At 51.5% G+C, this 16,923-nt stretch overlaps 1 long non-coding RNA gene across 1 annotated transcript; it reads right to left on the bottom strand.

Annotated features, from left to right (window-relative positions):
- Positions 1-14,265: 14,265 nt before the first annotated feature.
- Positions 14,266-16,615, bottom strand: LOC147822701 (uncharacterized). The gene is made up of 2 exons (XR_015445509.1): positions 16,262-16,615; positions 14,266-15,855 (listed from the first exon to the last, which is right to left on the bottom strand). It is a non-coding gene; the product is annotated as an uncharacterized LOC147822701 (long non-coding RNA).
- Between the last annotated feature and the right edge of the window lie 308 nt (positions 16,616-16,923).

Here is a 16,923-nt window from a genome sequence, read left to right as displayed (position 1 = left end):
GGCACCTACAATCCTGCCGTCTATTGGGTCTTTTCTGTTCCTCTTGTGCTTATCATTTTATTTCATTACCACACAGTAATCTCCAGGCTCTTCTCCCTTCCTTCTTTCCCTTCCTCAATTCTTCCTTTTTCTTCCACAATTTTTTTCCAAATGGGTTTTTTTTAATCGCCCAGGGTGGCCTGGAACTTGTGATCCTCCTGCCTCAGCTTCCTGAGTTCTGGGACCACGCGTATGCATCGCCACACTTGGCCTCCTTCCTCCCTTCTTCTTTTCTCTCTCCTTTCTTCCCTTCCTTCATCTTTTCTCCCATTACTTTTGTATTTTCCAATAAACTCAATAGACACGCGCTGCATTTGCAATCAGAAAATATCGACTGTTTGTTTAAGATGAGAACCTAGGAAGGAGCCAGGCAGGAGCCACTGCAGGGGTCACGCGGCTTTAGTCACTGCCTGGAAACACAGCAAAGGGCGAAACCAGCCTCGGCAGTGAATATTCTGGGATGTAGCTGGCCTTGTTTTGAGGGGTATGTTTTTGTCTCAGGATCCTCCTGCCTCAGCCTCCAGGGTACGGGGATGACAGGCCTGCGCCACCACGCCTGGCCTGTTTTGTTTTTGCCTTGCCACTTCCCTACAGAAGATGGCATGAGTGATTCCATGGTGCTGGACGCCTTTAATCCCAGCACTCTGGGGAGGTTGAGGCAGGAAAACTACAAATCCAAGCCCAACTGGGCAATTTAATGTGGCTTTGTTTTAAAACAAAAACTAGAAAGGGGGTGGAGATTCAGTAGCTCAGTGTGAAGGCCCGGGGTTCGATCCCCAGTACCAGAGAAGAAAAGCAAAAGAAAACAAAGGTCAGCAGCAACGGGCCTGCTCTGAAATGGGGCTGGCGAGTGCCCCCCGCAGCCTCCTCCTGCCTGGGGGTGTGGGAGCAGAGCAGGGCCTGGCCCGGCCTCGCTTTGGCCGCCTGTGCCTGGCAGGTACAGGCCTTGCTGGAAGGGAGCAGGGCAGCCTCGAAGGACAGGCATTCACAGGAGGCACCGGTCTGTGCTAGAGGCAGCAGGCTGGGCAAGGGGCAGGGAGGAGAGGGGAAGAGGGGAGGGGAGAGGAGCAGGGTCCCATCCCCCCCGGAACGAGGAGCAGCCAGGCCTCCGGGATGGTCGGTCCTCACCTCGCCCTCTGCAGGGCCCCAGCACCGACTTCATTAAAGAGTCACTGGCTCTGCGTCCCCCGACTCCAGAGCAATGGAAGAGACCAGATAGGCATCGCGGCTGCTTTCCCATGATGTGAGGACTGACTCTGTCTTCCTAAATCACAGTGGGGCCCCACCCCACCCAAACTCCACCCAAGGGTGAGAGTCTTTACGAGTCTTTTCCTTAAAAATGTCGTCCAGGGCTGGGGATGTAGCTCAGCGCACCATGCCTGCCTGGCAAGTGCGAAGTCCTGAGTTCAATTCCTGGTAGGAAAAAAAATGTCCAAGCTGAGCATGGTGACACACACTTGTAATCCCAGCACTTGGGAGGCTGAGAAAGGTGGACTGCCATGAGTTTGAGCCAGCCTTGGCTATATAGCAAGACCCTGCCTCAACAAAACGAAACAAACCAGCCAAAAAACCAAACAAAAGTATGTTCTCCATTTTGTTGGAGTGGAAGAAAAACAATCTAAAGTTAAAAACATCACAAATCTCTCGGGTGTGGTGGTGCATGCCTGTAATCCCAACTTTCGGGAGCCTGAGGCAGGAGGATCGCTGCAAGTTTGAGGTCAGTCTGGGCTACACAGTGAGTTCAAGACCAGCCTGAACTACATAGCAAGATCCTGTCTCAGACCCTAAACTAAGCAAAAGGACAAAGCCAAAGACCCTAAGCCTAGATGGTAGTTGGCCCCTGATGCTTACCATGATTATCATTAGAGCTTATTTGTTTTGGCTCTAGTGGGCCTTTGGCCTGATCACACATGTCACCCTTTTAGCTCCTCCTCTGGCTGGCATGGAGACTCCTGAGCCCCACTGCTGACAAGCTGGGAGACACCGGGAAGGTAGGGGCCTGCAGACCCTGCAGCCTAATGACTGCTGAGTCTCAGTAAACCAACACCTGGGCGAGAGGCGTGGAGGCTGAGCATTCCAGGTGAGGATGGGGATTGCAGAAGAGGGCGGGGTGGGTGCTCGTGATGGAGCAGAGCTGGAGACCTGGAGACGGACTCTGAGGGGAGGGCGAGCACTTTGGTTCTTGAAGCAAGGAAGTGGGCTGATCTGAGGGCCGATTCAGCTGGAGTCCTCTCTGCCTTGTTGCGAGACAGCAAATGGGTGCCGAGCAGAAAGAAGGCTTGCTGGTGAATCCGAGAAGGAAGGTAAACAAATCGGACCATGGCAAAGAAATTTTTGATCTGAGGAACTGGAAAGAGAAGGCATGATTTTTGTGCTCAGTGCATTAGTGAATGAATGAGCATAGCTTTTCCGCAACTATTATTGATCCGGACCCAAGATTTCAGGAACTTTGTGTCTCCATTGATGTGCCTGATAAATGAATGCAGAATCCATTTGAGCTACATGCGTTCTTGCCAAGTGTGGTGCCTAGCACCTGTGATTCCCTTACTCCGGAGGCTGAGGCAGGAAGACGGTGCGTTTGAGGCCAGCCTGGGCTACATAGCGAATTCGAGGCTGGCCTGGACTTAACATAGCGAGATCCCGTTCAAACGAACAAAAAGAAGTTTTCTCTCGGTGTCTAAATGATTCCTTCCAGTGAAGGGAGTGGGGAGCTGCGGGAGTCCAGGCTCCCAAACCCGGCTCTGGAACTGCCGGGGTCCCACCTGCAGAGTAACAGGGCACCCTGCGCCCCTCAGGGCAAATGAGCCTCCACCACCCACACAACAGGTGCTGTGCTGCAAACTGACTTCACTGAGTGTCCTTCATCCAGTCAGGCTGAAGGAAAAAAGCACATTCTCAAGACTTTAACTCAGCATCGTTCACTGAAAGCCTTTTATTGAAATTCTGGTGAGTCAAAGCAGGCTCCTATATGACATCACCGAAATTTAAATTGAAAGCAGCGGAGCCCCACGCTTTGTTCCCTGCTAAGAGGACCCTCCCTCCTCCAAGGGTGCCACCTGTTTCCTGGCTGCCTACAACAAGGGAACTGTGCTCAGGGAGACTTGATGGGCATTTAGCCCTCACAGTCACCCCGCGAGAAAAGGGCTACGGTCACCCCAGATTGTGGTCGCAACAGTAATCAGTACAGGTGGGGAAAGGATAGTACAGGACTCATCCCTCCCGGGCAGGGACCGTCAGAAAACTGTCCCCATTCACAACAAGGTGACCTGGGCTACTTCTACAGAAATCAACCTTTTCTGGGAGGAAAACATGGCACAGACCGAGATTTGGGGCCCTGGGAACCGTGTTCCGGGAGCCGAGGTGCAGGTGGGGTGTGACAAAGACTCCAAGGAAGGAAACATGCAGGTTTTTCGAGCTTCTACTTCACATCAGAGTCACTCTTTTACCCTGAAATCCCTTTAAATTAGACAAAATAGTAAGTTCATCTCACTATATATCTCAGGCTGGCCTTGAACCCACTATATAATCTCAAACTTGTGGTGATCCTCCTGCCTCAGCCTCTCAAGTGCTGAGATTACCAGAGTGTGCTACCACAGCTGGCCTACAATGTTCTGAGAATCACATGAAAAAGAATAAAGCAAGAAGGATTGATTTAATCATATATTTGACTCAGTGCATCCAAAATATTGTCATTTCAACTTGTAATTCCTATAAAAATTAGTACTTTATGTGGTAGATTAACTAATGGTCAACTTGGAACTCCCTGCTGAACTGAGTCAGTGTGGTTCTGGGCGTGGAAGACCCCTCTGAGGATTGTTGCCAATGGCATGAAAGGAGAACTGGAGGGGAAGATTATATGCTGTTGATTTTCCTGGAGAAGCTTGCCTCAGCTGGTTTTCCTGGTGTGAACTTGGCTGTTCTTGTTATCAGAGGAACTCAGGTCCTCCCTGTTGCTAGGAATGGCTGCTGTTCTCATCAGGGGAGCTCTGATCTTCACGGTGTCACTTCCTGGCTCCAGTGCAGATCCCTCAGCCTGCTGCCACAGGCTTTCCAACTTCCACCACTGCCCTTTGGGCCTTCCTGGTGCAGATCCTCCATACCAACTTGCGTGAGACACTGCTTCGGGCTCTAGGCCTCTGGCTGAACTGGAGGACATTGCCTTGGGCTCTAGGCCTTCAGTTGGATTCTTTGGGTTTCTTGTGCATGGATAGATCTCTTGCACTTCTCTGCATTTGGCTTTTTGGGTGAATATTATAAAATAATCCCATAAATTATGTGTCCTGTATTAAATCTATTCTCTTGCAGACCCTGACTACAACACTTTATTACTAAGATATTTTGTATTTTGGCTTTTGTTATTTTTGTAAAAAAAAAAGATTTTTTTATATTCTGGGTTTTTGTACTGGTCTTCAAGGTCAGAGTGTGTTTTTCACTCACTGCACATCCTGTCCTGGGTCAGACACCCACACCTGGCCAGGGCCCACCACACTGGACTGTGGTCCATCACTATTCCAGTTTTCTGGATAGGGAAACTGAGGCCCAGGAAGACAGTTGTTTGCCCAAGGTCTCTCAAGGCCACTGCCCAGCACCTGCTCCAGGGTCTTGGTGCTCTATCCCAGGAAGGGGCTTTTGGGACATTTTGGCCCCAGCCCAGCCTGGTCTTGCCTTCGACCCTGAGTGTGGTTTCCAGAGCTCCCCTTCGCAGGGTGGGGACAGGACGGGGCTCAAGTCCCCTCTTCTGCTTCTGTGTGCATCTCAGGGTGGGACCAGCGTCTCCAGGAGGGGCTGCAGGAATCTGAACTGTCCTTGTGGGCCAGGCCAGGCGGCTCCCCGAGCTATCCACAAGGGGGCAGTCTCAGCTCGGTAACAGCGGCATGGTTCAGGAGCCGCAAATTCTGCCGGCCCGAGGTCAACCTCCCCTGTGCGGAGGGCAGTGTCTGCTGGCTAGGCCAGGCCCCTGCCCCAGGCCTCTGAAGAACTTCGGTCCCCAGTCTTCAGGGGTACTCCCCCGGGCCCATAGCACCCAGAGTGTGACAGTGATGTGACCTTCCCCCGCCTGACGCTCCCCGGGGGCTGCTCCAGCACCCCAGGCCTGGGTCCCACTGGCCGTAGCATCACTCCCTGTTGAGATGACTGCTCTGGCCGCCCTCGGGCTCTGGGGGACTGCGACCAGGCTCCCCAGGCCCTGAGCCCTTTGCATGTGTCCCCCCCCCCACCACTCGAGCTGCAGGTCATCCGCAGGCACAGATACAAGGCATGGCCAGGAGTGATGGCCCAGCCCAACCCTTGTCCACATGAAGTCTTGGCGGGCTGGAGGCTGACATCTTTGGTCACACGCTGTGGCTGGGCTCTGACAGCCCGCCCCCCATTCCCTTTTCTGCTGAAGAGGAGCCAGAGGCCCTGTGGTGAGACAGAGCCCTGTTCCCAGGAGCCACAGCCTTGCCGAGGGTCGCAGGGGTAGGGCTCTAGGAATCTAGAACCCGAGGGCCATGGGTGCCAGGAGAGGAATACCTTGCTCCTGGAAGGATCTGCCTCTCTCTTTCCTGAGCCGTCAGCCAACCTGGCTCCCTTCTGGGCCCCTGACACCATGCACCCAAGGGCGCTCCTGCCCATCCTCCCTTCCCTCGGCCCTTCCACCCCCGGGTCGAACCCTCCTCCTCCAGTGCCCCCCCATCCTCCCTCAGCATCCCCCTCTGTGCTTCGTGTCCGTCCTCAGAGATGGAGGTTCCTACACAGCTGTGTCATTGCTGAAGAGCAAGGGGCCTCAGGGAGAGGACCTGGGGCTGAGCCGCTGCCCTGGCACCGCCAGGACCCACCCTCGAGCCTGCCCTTGACAGGGCCCCGCCTGGAGGAGGAGCCAAGGTGTGGGATCAAAGCTGAGCAGGGTGGTGAGGAGGACCCTGGCCCAGCACCCGCAGCCTTGTGTCCCTGGTCAGCCCTGGGGCCGTCACCGCTGACAGCTCCCTCCGCGGAGGTCTCCATTGGAAGACACACCCTCTGGGACCCCCCATCTCCGCTGGCCTTTGACTCTGGACGCCACCTCTGGGGCCTCCGTCTTCACAGCCCAGCTCCTCTTTGCCCGCTGCCCCCAGGTTAAATTCCTCCCGGATCCAGGCCGGGATTTAGCTCAGTGGTTCCGCCGTCTGCCTCAACAAGCACAAGAGTTGGATCCCCGGGACCAAAAAGAAAAAAAATCCCACCCGGACCCTGCTGTCCCTCCCTCACCCTGACCCCACCCCGCACACCTCTCCACCTCCTGCCTCGAAGCCCCCCTTGGCTGCCACCCCTCAGCCCATGCCCCGGCCCAGGAAATGAGGTCCTGTTAGGCATCTTCATCCATCCTGGTTCAGCCTCAAACTGGGGTGAGGCTCGGGTGGGAGCAACCTGTTCCCATGAGGTACAGACAGAAGCTCCCTCCCGCTCCACCCAGGGAGGCCAGTGCTGGGCCACCAGAATGCTCACAAAGCCCTGAGGAGAGGGCCACCCAGAGCCAGCCCCAGCTTGGGGGCACATGAGGGAGAGAAGGGACCCCAGCTGCCCTGGAGCCTTTAGGGGACAGCTGCTGCAGCTCCTGCAGCCTCCTCAGACACCCAGAGCCAGAGCCACCCAGCCGAGGTGCTCCCCAGTTCCTGACCCACACAGGCGAGTGAGGAGGAAGGAAGCATTTGTTGTTCACTTTTTACTTTCAAACAGTGACAAATTCATAGGAATGTGCAGACAGTATAGAGAGGCCCTGGGTTTCCCCCAGTGGTTACATCTTATGTGATCATAGCGTAATATCAAAACCAGGAAATAGCCGGGCATGGTAGTGCACGCCTGGAATCTCAGCACTCAGAAAGCTGAGGCAGGAGGTTTGTGAGTTTGAGGCCAGCCTCCGCAATTTAGCGAGTTCAAGGCCAGTCTGAACTATACAGAGAGACCTGTCTCAAAAACCAAAACAGGAAATCACATTTGGCCACCTGTCATTTCATCTACCTGCAAATTGGTATAAGAAGCACCAAAATCAGGACAGAGAATGGATCAGTCACAGCAAGGGCTGCCCCTAGACTGCTCCTCCGATGTCACACCCCAGCCACCACCCCAGCCCTAGAAACCACTGATTAATTCTCCCTCTGTAATTTTGTCATTGCCAGGATGCTGTCTCAGGGGAATCCTACAGCGTGTGGCCTTGTGAAATGCAGGCCTTGCACTTCTTTTGTGATGTTTATTCTTTTTGTGTGTGTGACATTTATTCTCTACTTTAAAATAAATTTTATTTTATTTTATCCAATTCCCCCCTCAAGCCCCCTCCCCTCCTTATGTACAAAAACTTTGTTTCCATTTTTCCTTCTATTCTCACTTTTTTCTAAACCCTTCCTTTTTCCCTCCCTCCTCCCTTGTTCTCCTGACATTTATTCTTAAGTGTTATTTTTTATGATATTGTGAATGGAATAAATGGAATAATTCTTACAATTTTATTTTCAGAATTTTCATTACTTACATACATGTATCAGCTCCCTATGATGAATGTAATCAGTATCTACTGCAAACGGGTACTAAATAAAATAAAATTAAATAATAAAAAAATTAACAATTAATTTTGTATATCAATATCAAAACAGAATGTTCCTTACTAGTGTCCAGAAATACAATTTTTTGTACAATGATCTTATGTCCTACTACCTCACTAACCTTTAGTAGTTCTAACACCTTTTTAAGGGGATTTTGCAGGGTTTTCGACATATAGAACTGTTATCTGAGAGTAAAGATAGTTTTGCCTTGCGGGGGTGGGGGGGGTGGGGGGGCAGGGTCTGGCTATGCAGTTTAGGCTGGTTTTGAACTCATTGTGTAGCCCAGGCTGGCCTTGAAATCCAGGCAACCCTCCTACCTCTGCCTCCCAAGTGCTAGGATTATAGGCGTGCACCACCAGGGCAGGCTTGTTTTACTTCCTGTTTGATCTGGGTGCCTTTAATCTCTTTGCTTTCATTGCATTTTGTTTTGCCTTATGCCCCCAAGGGGACCCTGTTTGGTATCGTGCTGGACACTGAGGGGGAGGCAGGCAGCCCTGCTCTGGCCCATTCAGGGGAAAGTATCTGTCACCTACAGCTGTCTTCGATGCCTCCCACAGTGAAGAAATCCCTCCATTTCTAGTCTGCTGTTCGATGCTATCATGAATATGAGTTAGATTTTTCCAGGTGCTCTTCCTGTTTCTACGTGTGGTTTTGTCTTTATTGGTGTGGTGTATAGGGTTAATTGACTCTGAATATTAAGCTACCTTTGTACTCCTGGAATCCACCCCTGTGCCCATTGTGACTGTTCCTGTGAGCTGCTGACTGGCTTTGTAATGTTCTCTTGAGGATTCTGGCATCTCTGTTCGAGGATGCTGGTCTGCTTTCAATGTCCTTTTCTGCCTTTGGCATAAGTTAGTGCGGCTTCATAGAGTGAGATGGGAAATGTGCCTTTCCCCTGCAATTTGTGAAAGATTTAATATGATTCCTTCTTTAAATACTTGATAAAACTTAACAGTGAAGCTATCTTGGTTGGTCTTTTACTATAAATGTCTCTAATTTCTCGTTTTTTATGGCTGAGTAGTACTCCATTTTATTATTTTTTTAAAAAACCACATCTTCTTTATCCAGTCTCCAGTTGATGGGCATTTGGGGTGTTTCCAAGTTTTAGGTATCACAAACTATGCTGCTATGAACATGGGTGCACATATATCACTGTGGTATGATTCTTTTAATTCTTTGGGAAGATCCCCAGCAGGGGAATAGCTGGGTCAAATGGGACTTCCAGTCCTAGTTCTTTGAGGTATCTCCATACTGATTTCCACAGTGGTTGCACCAGTCTGCACTCCCACCAACAATGGAGAAGGGTTCCTTTCTCCCCACACCCCCACCAGCATTTGTTATTGGTTGATTTCATGATAGCAGCCATTCTTTCTGGCGTGAGGTGGAATCTCAGTGTTGTTTTCATCTGCATCTCTCGAATGACCTCGGCTATTCTTTTACTTATGAGATGGTTTTAATTGCTTTACTTGCTACAGATCTTGTTTAATTTTCAATTTCATCTGATGTCAACTTTTGAAATTTGTGTCTTTGTAAGAATTTGTTCATTTCATGTAGGTGTTTTTTTATTCTGTTACCATAAAGTTGTTGATAATACTCTCTAACACTTTTTGGTTTCTGCAGGGTCAGTGAAAGGTGCTTTAATGGCTAAACTTGATCATTTCTATTAATTTGGTTTTATTATTGTTTTTGTTACTGTTTGCGACAGGGTCTCTCTATGTAGCTCAGGCTGGCCTTGTACTTGTGAACCTCCTGCCTCAGCCTCCCGAGTGCTGGGATTACCACATCTGGCCATTTGTATTGTTTTTTTGGTTTTTTTCCCTCGGTACCTGGGATCGAACTCAGGGCCTTGTGCTTTTTTTTTTTGGTACCAGGGGTCAAATTCGGGTCCTTGTGCTTTCAAGGCAGGTGGCAGAACCACTGAGCTAAATCCCCGGCCCTGGCCTTGTGCTTTTGAGGCCAGCACAATGCCACTGAGCTAAATCCGTGGCCCCTTGTATTAATTTGTATATATTTTTTTCTTGGTCATTTTTCAAAGAACTACTTTTTGGTTTCATTTATTTTTTTCATATTCTTCTGGTTTTTATCAATTGATTTCTGTTCTAGTCTTTATTATTTCCTTTCTTGTGTTTGGCTTGAGTTTAATTTACTCTTATCTAGACTTTATGATGGAAACTTCTGTTATTGATTTGAGACTTTGATCCTTTTCTTTCTTTTTTTTTTTCCCAGTGCTGGGGGTGAAAGTCCAGGTCTCACACCCGCCAGACAAGTGTCAGTTGCTGACTCCACCTGGCCCGTTGCTTCTTTTCTGAGACTGGGTCAAAAGCCATTATTTTCACCTAAGCACTATTGGAGTCCCCATGTTTGACACATCCTGTTCTCATTTTCATTCACTTTGACATATTCTCTATTTTCCCCTAGGATTTCTCCTTTGACTAGCGTTTTTTAAAACATGTTCTTTTTTTCCCAAACATTTGAGGGTGTCCTAGGTTGTCTTCTGTGGTTGCTCTGTGTGGCTTCAGTCTCTGAAGGGCACCAACGCTGGCTCCACGGCCCACACACTCGGTCCCGCGAAGCCCATGCGTGCTGGAGAAGGCCGTGTGGAACGTTTGCAGTTCATGCAGGCTGTGTTGGTGACAGGGTGGCTCAGGTCTCCTATATTCTTGGTGATTTCCTAACTGGTTGTTCAGCTCTTGAAGTCAGGATATCAAATTCCCCAACTAATCTGTTTGTCTTTTTTCTTTCAATTCTGTCAGTTTCTGCTTCAGCATTTATACACTGTGTTGTTGACACTGAATGCATTTATGATTGTCGCATCGATACAAAATGTCCCGCTTGTCTCCAGTAGGATTGATTGATGATGGATTTCTTGTGGTACTGTAGATTGAACCCAAGGCCTTCACAAGAAGCTACAGCTCCAGTCCTTTTTTATTTTGAGACAACATCTCATTAAGTCCCTAAATTGTCCAGGCTGGGCTTGAACTTATGATCTTCACGCCTTAGCCTCTCGGAATGATGGGATCACAGGCATGTACCACTGGGACCAGCACAAGTAGTATCAATTAACTTTTTTTTTTTTGGTACCGGGGATCGAACTTGGGTCTTTGCGCTTGCAAGGCAGGAGGCAGAACCACTGAGCTAAATCCCCGGCCCTCGATTGACTATTGATTGTTGATTAATTGCAGCACTGGAGATGGAGGCCAGGACCTCATGTATGCTAGACAAGCGCTTACCACTGAGCTCCGCCCCTAGCCCTGGCAGTATTTCTCGACTTGACATCGATTTTGTTTGGCATCAGTAGCACCAACCAGTTCTCTCATGGCTGCTGTCGGCGTGTGTATCTTTTTTTGTTTTGTTTTGTTTTTTGGTACCGGGAATCGAACTCAGGTCCTTGCGCTTGCGCAGCAGGCGGCGAAACCACTGAGCCAAATCCCCGGCCCTGCATGTGTATCTTTTTGCACCCTGTGCAAAAGTCTATTCGAACAGCAATGAAGTTGGATCTTGATTTTAAGAAAAAAAATTTTTAAATAAACTTTGAAAAACCTTTGTCTTTTGACTGGAGTTTTTAGACTCCAGCCCACAATGAATGTAATTACTGACATGATTAGTGTTTATTAGCTAGTTCTCTGATTCTAGCTCAGGTGTCCTCCAGTTTGTTTTAGCTCTGACAAAGACCTAGACCTCCCAGGAGGGAGGAAGGGCTCTGACCCACAGGACTGACCTCACTTCAAACACTGATCCAGACACAACTGCACTCAGCCAGCAGGGCTGAGAAACAGCAGGAATTTAATATTTTAGTATATGTGCTGCTGAAGCAAGCACAGAAACAGCAGGAATTTAAAACCATGAGCAGAAGCCAGGCATGGTGGCACATGCATGTGATCCCACCACTGGGGAGGCTGAGGCAGGGGATCTCAGAGCTCGGCCCAGGCTGGGCTGCACAGTGAGTTCAAGGCCAGTCTGAACTACATAGTGAGACCCTGTCTCTAAATCAGCAGCCGCACACCAAGGAGGAGACAGAATGCACAAATCAAAATCAAGTGGAGCCAAGATATGAAATAAACCAAGAAACAAGTCAGAACAACGACCCTCTGAGGAGGAAACTCAGCCAGGCATGATGGCACTGGCCTGTAACCCAGCACTCCAGGAGGTGAGGCAGGAGGATCGTGAGTTCAAGTCCCGCCTGAGCAATTTAGCAACTTAGTGAGCTTCTGTCTCCAAATAGAAAAAAAATTATTATTATTTTTTGGTACCAGGGATTGAACTCGGGACCTTGCGTTTGCGAGGCAGGCAGCAGAACCACTGAGCTAAATCCCTGGCCCAAAATAGAAAATATTTTAAAAGTGGCTGTGGGTGTAGCTCAGTGCGTAGGCCCCGGATTCAATCCTCAGTCCTGAAATTAAACAAATTATTAAATACATTAAAGATGCCACAGAGCCCCCCGTTCCCCAAAGTCCAGCACCGTTTCCATGATAAGCGCTTTTCAGATTCTTGCTGGCCCTTGGTCACTTTTCAGAGTGCCAAATTTTTACTTGGTCAAGTTGTTGCCAGCTGTAGAGCAGTTTTGCTGGGAGTACTTGCCTCCCTCCTCACTGAGCAGAGCCTGGGGTCCCCTGCAGTCTATTGCCAGCTGGGACCCCAGCTCAGAGAGGCCCCACTCATGGCCTGCACCTCACAACCGGCAGCTGCTGCCCTCCCTGGGCCCGGATGTGGGGCTGCCCCTGAAATCCCAGCATGTGCAGTTAAATATGAATTTCAGAGAAAGAACAAACACTTTTAGGATAAGCCTGTCCCAAGGTTGCTGACTCCTTTCAAAGACAGGGCTCCCATACTTTACTCCCAAGTAGTCCGCTGGCTATACTCATACTCAGAACAAGTCATTATTTATCTGAAATTCAAAATTACTTTACACCAGCTGAGAGCTCAAGGCCAGCCTGGGCTACATAGTGAGTTCAAGCCTAAACTACATATTGAGACCCTGTCAAAAAAAAATTATTTTGCACCTTTGTTTTGTTTTGCTTCTCCTGAAAACCAATAAGGAATGGATGCTCTTGGGCCTTTTTCTTCCACCTCATTCTTGCCTGGTGGCCTGGCTTCTTGCTTCCCTGGGAGGGTCACAACCAGGAGAGACCTGTCACCAGCCCCGCCATGCAACTCTCACCTGCCCTGCATCCTACCTGTTATAGGCCACACCATACACCTGTCACAGGAGCCAGTAGACGAGCCCTGGTCACTTCCTGTGGAGCTCTTGTGGTTCTGGCACACAGGTCAAGACTAGTTATTTATCTCCAGTTTGGGACACAGATGACGGCTGCACAGCTGGAGGTGGGAGAGGCTACTTCTCCTACTGGTCCAGCTCCTCTCTAAGACCTCAGCCTGGCCCTCTTGGCCAGCTTCTCTGAGGAGGAACTGCCACCTGCAAGGTGCTGGAGTGGCCATGGGTCATCGGAAAAAAGCAAAAGCAATGCCTCCTTTACCCAAGACCCACATCCCAGCAGGTGCAACCAGCCCTGGGTGACTCAGGCTGCAGATTTCCCCAGGGACTTCCTGTCTCTGCCACAGGAGGACAGAGCCCAGGATCTTATGTGCTGCACAGGAGGGGTGCAGGTCTCCAGAGAGAAGGTGGGGTGTGTTTGGGAAAGGGCAAGTGGGACAGGAACGTGGCCTTTCCCTCTGGACGGGGAGGAGCTAAGGATGGCGCCATGGGGGAAGTGACCAGGCGCAGGGACACTGCCTAGGGTGGAGGTGAGGGACAGGTATCAGGGGAGGACTAGTGGCCATGAAGCTGGAAAGCATGCCAGCCACACATGCCAGTGGGAGGGGAGGGCAGGGTCGCCTCTGGCATTAGGAGCGTTGACGACCCAAGACGCTGTGTCACCAAGTGTCCCCTGCATGCTGAGCCCTTTCAAAGACAGGGCTCCCATACATTACTTGCCAGCCCAGCACCCTTTTCCTCCAGGCCTCAGTCTCCCCAAAGCCAGGCCTGCTGGAACCTGCAGCGTGGGAAAGCTCATCTGGGGCCAAGAACCCACCAGAGTGACCGTGCCAGCCCTGGGCTCTTGGGCGCCTGCCACACACTGGCAGCCAAACAATGCCCACCTCTGAGAAGAACCACAGGCGGCGGTCTCCATGGTGAGGGCCATCCATGCAGCAGCGCCAACTGCCTGTTCAGGGTCAGCCGGGCTGCGGCCCTGGCTGTGGCTTTGTCCCAAGTCAGGTCCTGGCCTGAGCTACCAGGCCCTGGATGGCTGGTGCAGGGAGGGTACACCTTTTAGCCAGACAGGGCTGGGGTTGGGGGTCACAGAAATAGCCACAGCCAGGTGCAGCTGGCCAGCGCCCACCCCACTCCCGCCTCCACACTGTCCCCTCAAGGATGGCAAGGACAGGCCTGCTGTGCTCCCGGAAGGAGGTGGCCCCACCTCCAGGTTCTGAGATGTTCCAGGCAGTTGGCCAGAGCACAGTGAGTCCCTCCAGCCCCCCACCCCAGCTCCCACAGGCTGGACGCAGCTCCATCCAGCCCTAGCCATGCCCACTTCCCACCACCTGCCTGTCCCCCATACCACCCAGACTGACAGGGACAGAGCATGGGTGTGGGGCCTCTCTGCCAGAGCCCAGAATGGTCAACTGCTCCCCAGCCATGGGGGTCAGGTCCCCCCAAAAATGGTCTTTACAAAATCCATGTTTGCAAACCAAGACTTTGTTTAATTTTAAAAAAAAGAAAGAAAGAACCCGCGTGTGATGGTGCACACCTGCAATCCCAGCACTCTGGGAGGCTGAGGCAGGAGGATTTTGAGTTTAAGCCCAGGGCAATTTAGGAAAACCCCCGTTTCAAAATTTATTTCTTTGTATTTTTTTGGTACCGGGGATTGAACTCAGGTCCTTGCGTTTGCGCAGCAGTTGGCAAAACCACTGAGCTAAATCCCAGGCCCCCGTTTCAAAATTTAAAAGTAAAGTTAAAAAAAGAAAGAGCTGGAACGTAACTCAGTGCTGAGGCTCTGGATTCAATCTCCAGTATCACCAAAAAAAAAAAAAAAAAAAAAAGGAAGAAGAAAAGCAATGAAAGGAGCCCTGATATACAATTTTCCTAACCAAAGCCACTCATATATCTAGAAGACTGGAGTCAGACTGCCTTGATTCAACCACTCTCCCCAGGGCCAGGTGTGGGCCCTCCCTCCCCAACTGCAGAGGCCTGAACTTTGGGGCACTGCAGCAGGAAAGCCAGCCAGACCCCTGCCTGCCCTCCTTCGCCCAAACCCAGGATCTGACAGTGTGTCCCCAGGGACCACTCCTCCTGGGGCTGCCCACTCCGCTGCAGGGGGCGGCGGGCAGAGCAGGGAGGGCTGGGGCGGCAGAAGCCCATCCGCTCGTCTGGGTTCCTCATTCCTGGGGAGACAAGCGAGGGGCACCAGGGCTGCCTGCGTAGGGTCTGTGGCTCCTGGTGGAGAAGGTGCGGCAGGGGGCGCGGCCCCTTCCTTCGGCCCACACCCCTGCCCGGAAGTGTTGGCGTCGGGCTGAAGAGAGGAGCCCTGCAGCTTGTGGCCAAGCAGGGTGACACCCAGCGAGGGAGGCCCCAACTTCCATGCTGGGAAGGTCGCTGTCCCCCTCGGTATCTCCAGGGCGAGAATGGCCCTCAGGCACCCCTGTCCCTCCCCTGCTCAGGTCCATCCAAACCCCTGGTTCCACCAGGTCCCTCCCGTGTCCTCCTCTCCTGAAGCCCCGGGGCCCCGGTGGCCACTGCGGAGCGGGAGACGGAGCTCAGGGTCCCTTTGCTGCTTGGGTTGGGCAGAAGCCCCTTTCGGTGCTGAAAAGACAGCTCCGCCGCGGTGTAGGAGGGAGGACCGGAAGTGACCGGGCCACGGGGCGCGGCTTGCAGGAGCGGAGCTGCGGCTCGGGCGCGGATGGGCGAGGCCGTTAGTCGCCTTTCCTGGCCCGCAGAGCACCTGGGCCCGCGCGGATCGCCTCCCCCTACGGCGGCCCGGGGGCTCTCGCAGGCCTCAGGCTGCAGACAGTTGTCTCCCCTTTTTGCTGAAAAGGAAACTGAGGACTTTTCCCACCTGCCTCAGGTGGGAGTCCTGCCTGGGAGGACCACACCAGAGAGACCCGTGCCTGGGGGGTGAGCCAAGCCGTGCCACTACCCCTCAACGACGATTTCATTTTTAAGTGTTTCATTTTGAAATAGTTTCTTGTTTCTAGGAAGATCACAAAGGCTGCAGAGTGCTCTCAGGTTCCGAGCCCAGCCTCCCACAGGCAGCTCGCTGCTTCCCAGCACCTGTGTCAAAAGGAAAACGTGCCATCAGGTGGTACGGTCAGCTAAGTTGCAAACTGTTCAAATCTCCCAGTTTTCTCACTGACATCCTTGAATTCTGGCTGCCAAAATCCCACCCAGGACCAAGGCCATCTTTGGGGATCAGCAACCCTGGGAGGAGCTGTCCCTGCCCAGATGACAGAGCATTGTAAAATGTCAAAAGTTTAAAAACAAGTCCAAGCCCTCTGCCCATTTTAAATCGGTGGTCCTTTGGTGTGGTTGAGCTACAGGCATTGTTTCCCTCCGGGGCTTAACAGTGTCATCCTGACACAAGGTTTGCGGTTATTTTCTCCTGGTTAATGAGTGACCTTTCCCTCTCTTCTATCCTTCAGTCCCCTGAAGTTTTGAGCCTGGATGAAATCCAACTTACCTCCTTTTTTGTTGTTGTTGCCTGTGCTTTTGGTGTCATACACGTGAAATCATTGCCAAATCAAATGCCTTGAAGCTTCCCCCCTGTTTCTCCAAAGAGTTTAATAGTTTTTGCTCTGACACTGGGGCACTGGTCCACTGAGGGTGGACTTTTGCACACAGCAGGAGGCACAGGTCCAGCTTTATCCCGGCGTGCGGGTATCCAGTTGTCTGGGTGCCGCGTGTTCATCGGTGCTGTTTCTGCTCCTGCTCTGCCACTGTCCTCTGCGGTCCCTGACTTACCAAGTCAATCCTAGCAGATGTGGTTGTGGAATCGCAGAGCCCTGCCCTGGTGGGAAACGAACTCACCCCAGAGTCTGGTGTTTGTATACAGTTGTTTTTGTCCTCGGCCTTGCAGTCCCCGGACAAAATAGTGTTGTCCCCTTCGTTAGATGGGCCCTTTCTCCCTTCCCCTTTCACTGAATGATGTCATACATTTGTAATTCAATTAGAATCATTGTCACAGAGGCATTCCATCCGGGGCTCCCCTGACATCCTGGCTACTTCTTTGGAAATTTGCATACAGTGAAGGTCGCTCTTTGTGGAGTGCGGTTCAATGGCTTTGGCAAATGCCTGAGGAGCTGGGAATCCTGCATCCGCTCCCAGAATCCAGTGTCTGCCCTG

The sequence above is a fragment of the Heterocephalus glaber genome, unplaced genomic scaffold (assembly GCF_053883595.1).
Source record: "Heterocephalus glaber isolate CG9 unplaced genomic scaffold, H.glaber_assembly_v1.0 deba00001610, whole genome shotgun sequence".
Classification (NCBI taxonomy): Eukaryota; Metazoa; Chordata; class Mammalia; order Rodentia; family Bathyergidae; genus Heterocephalus; species Heterocephalus glaber.
This window is presented reverse-complemented; position numbering and strand designations above follow the sequence as displayed.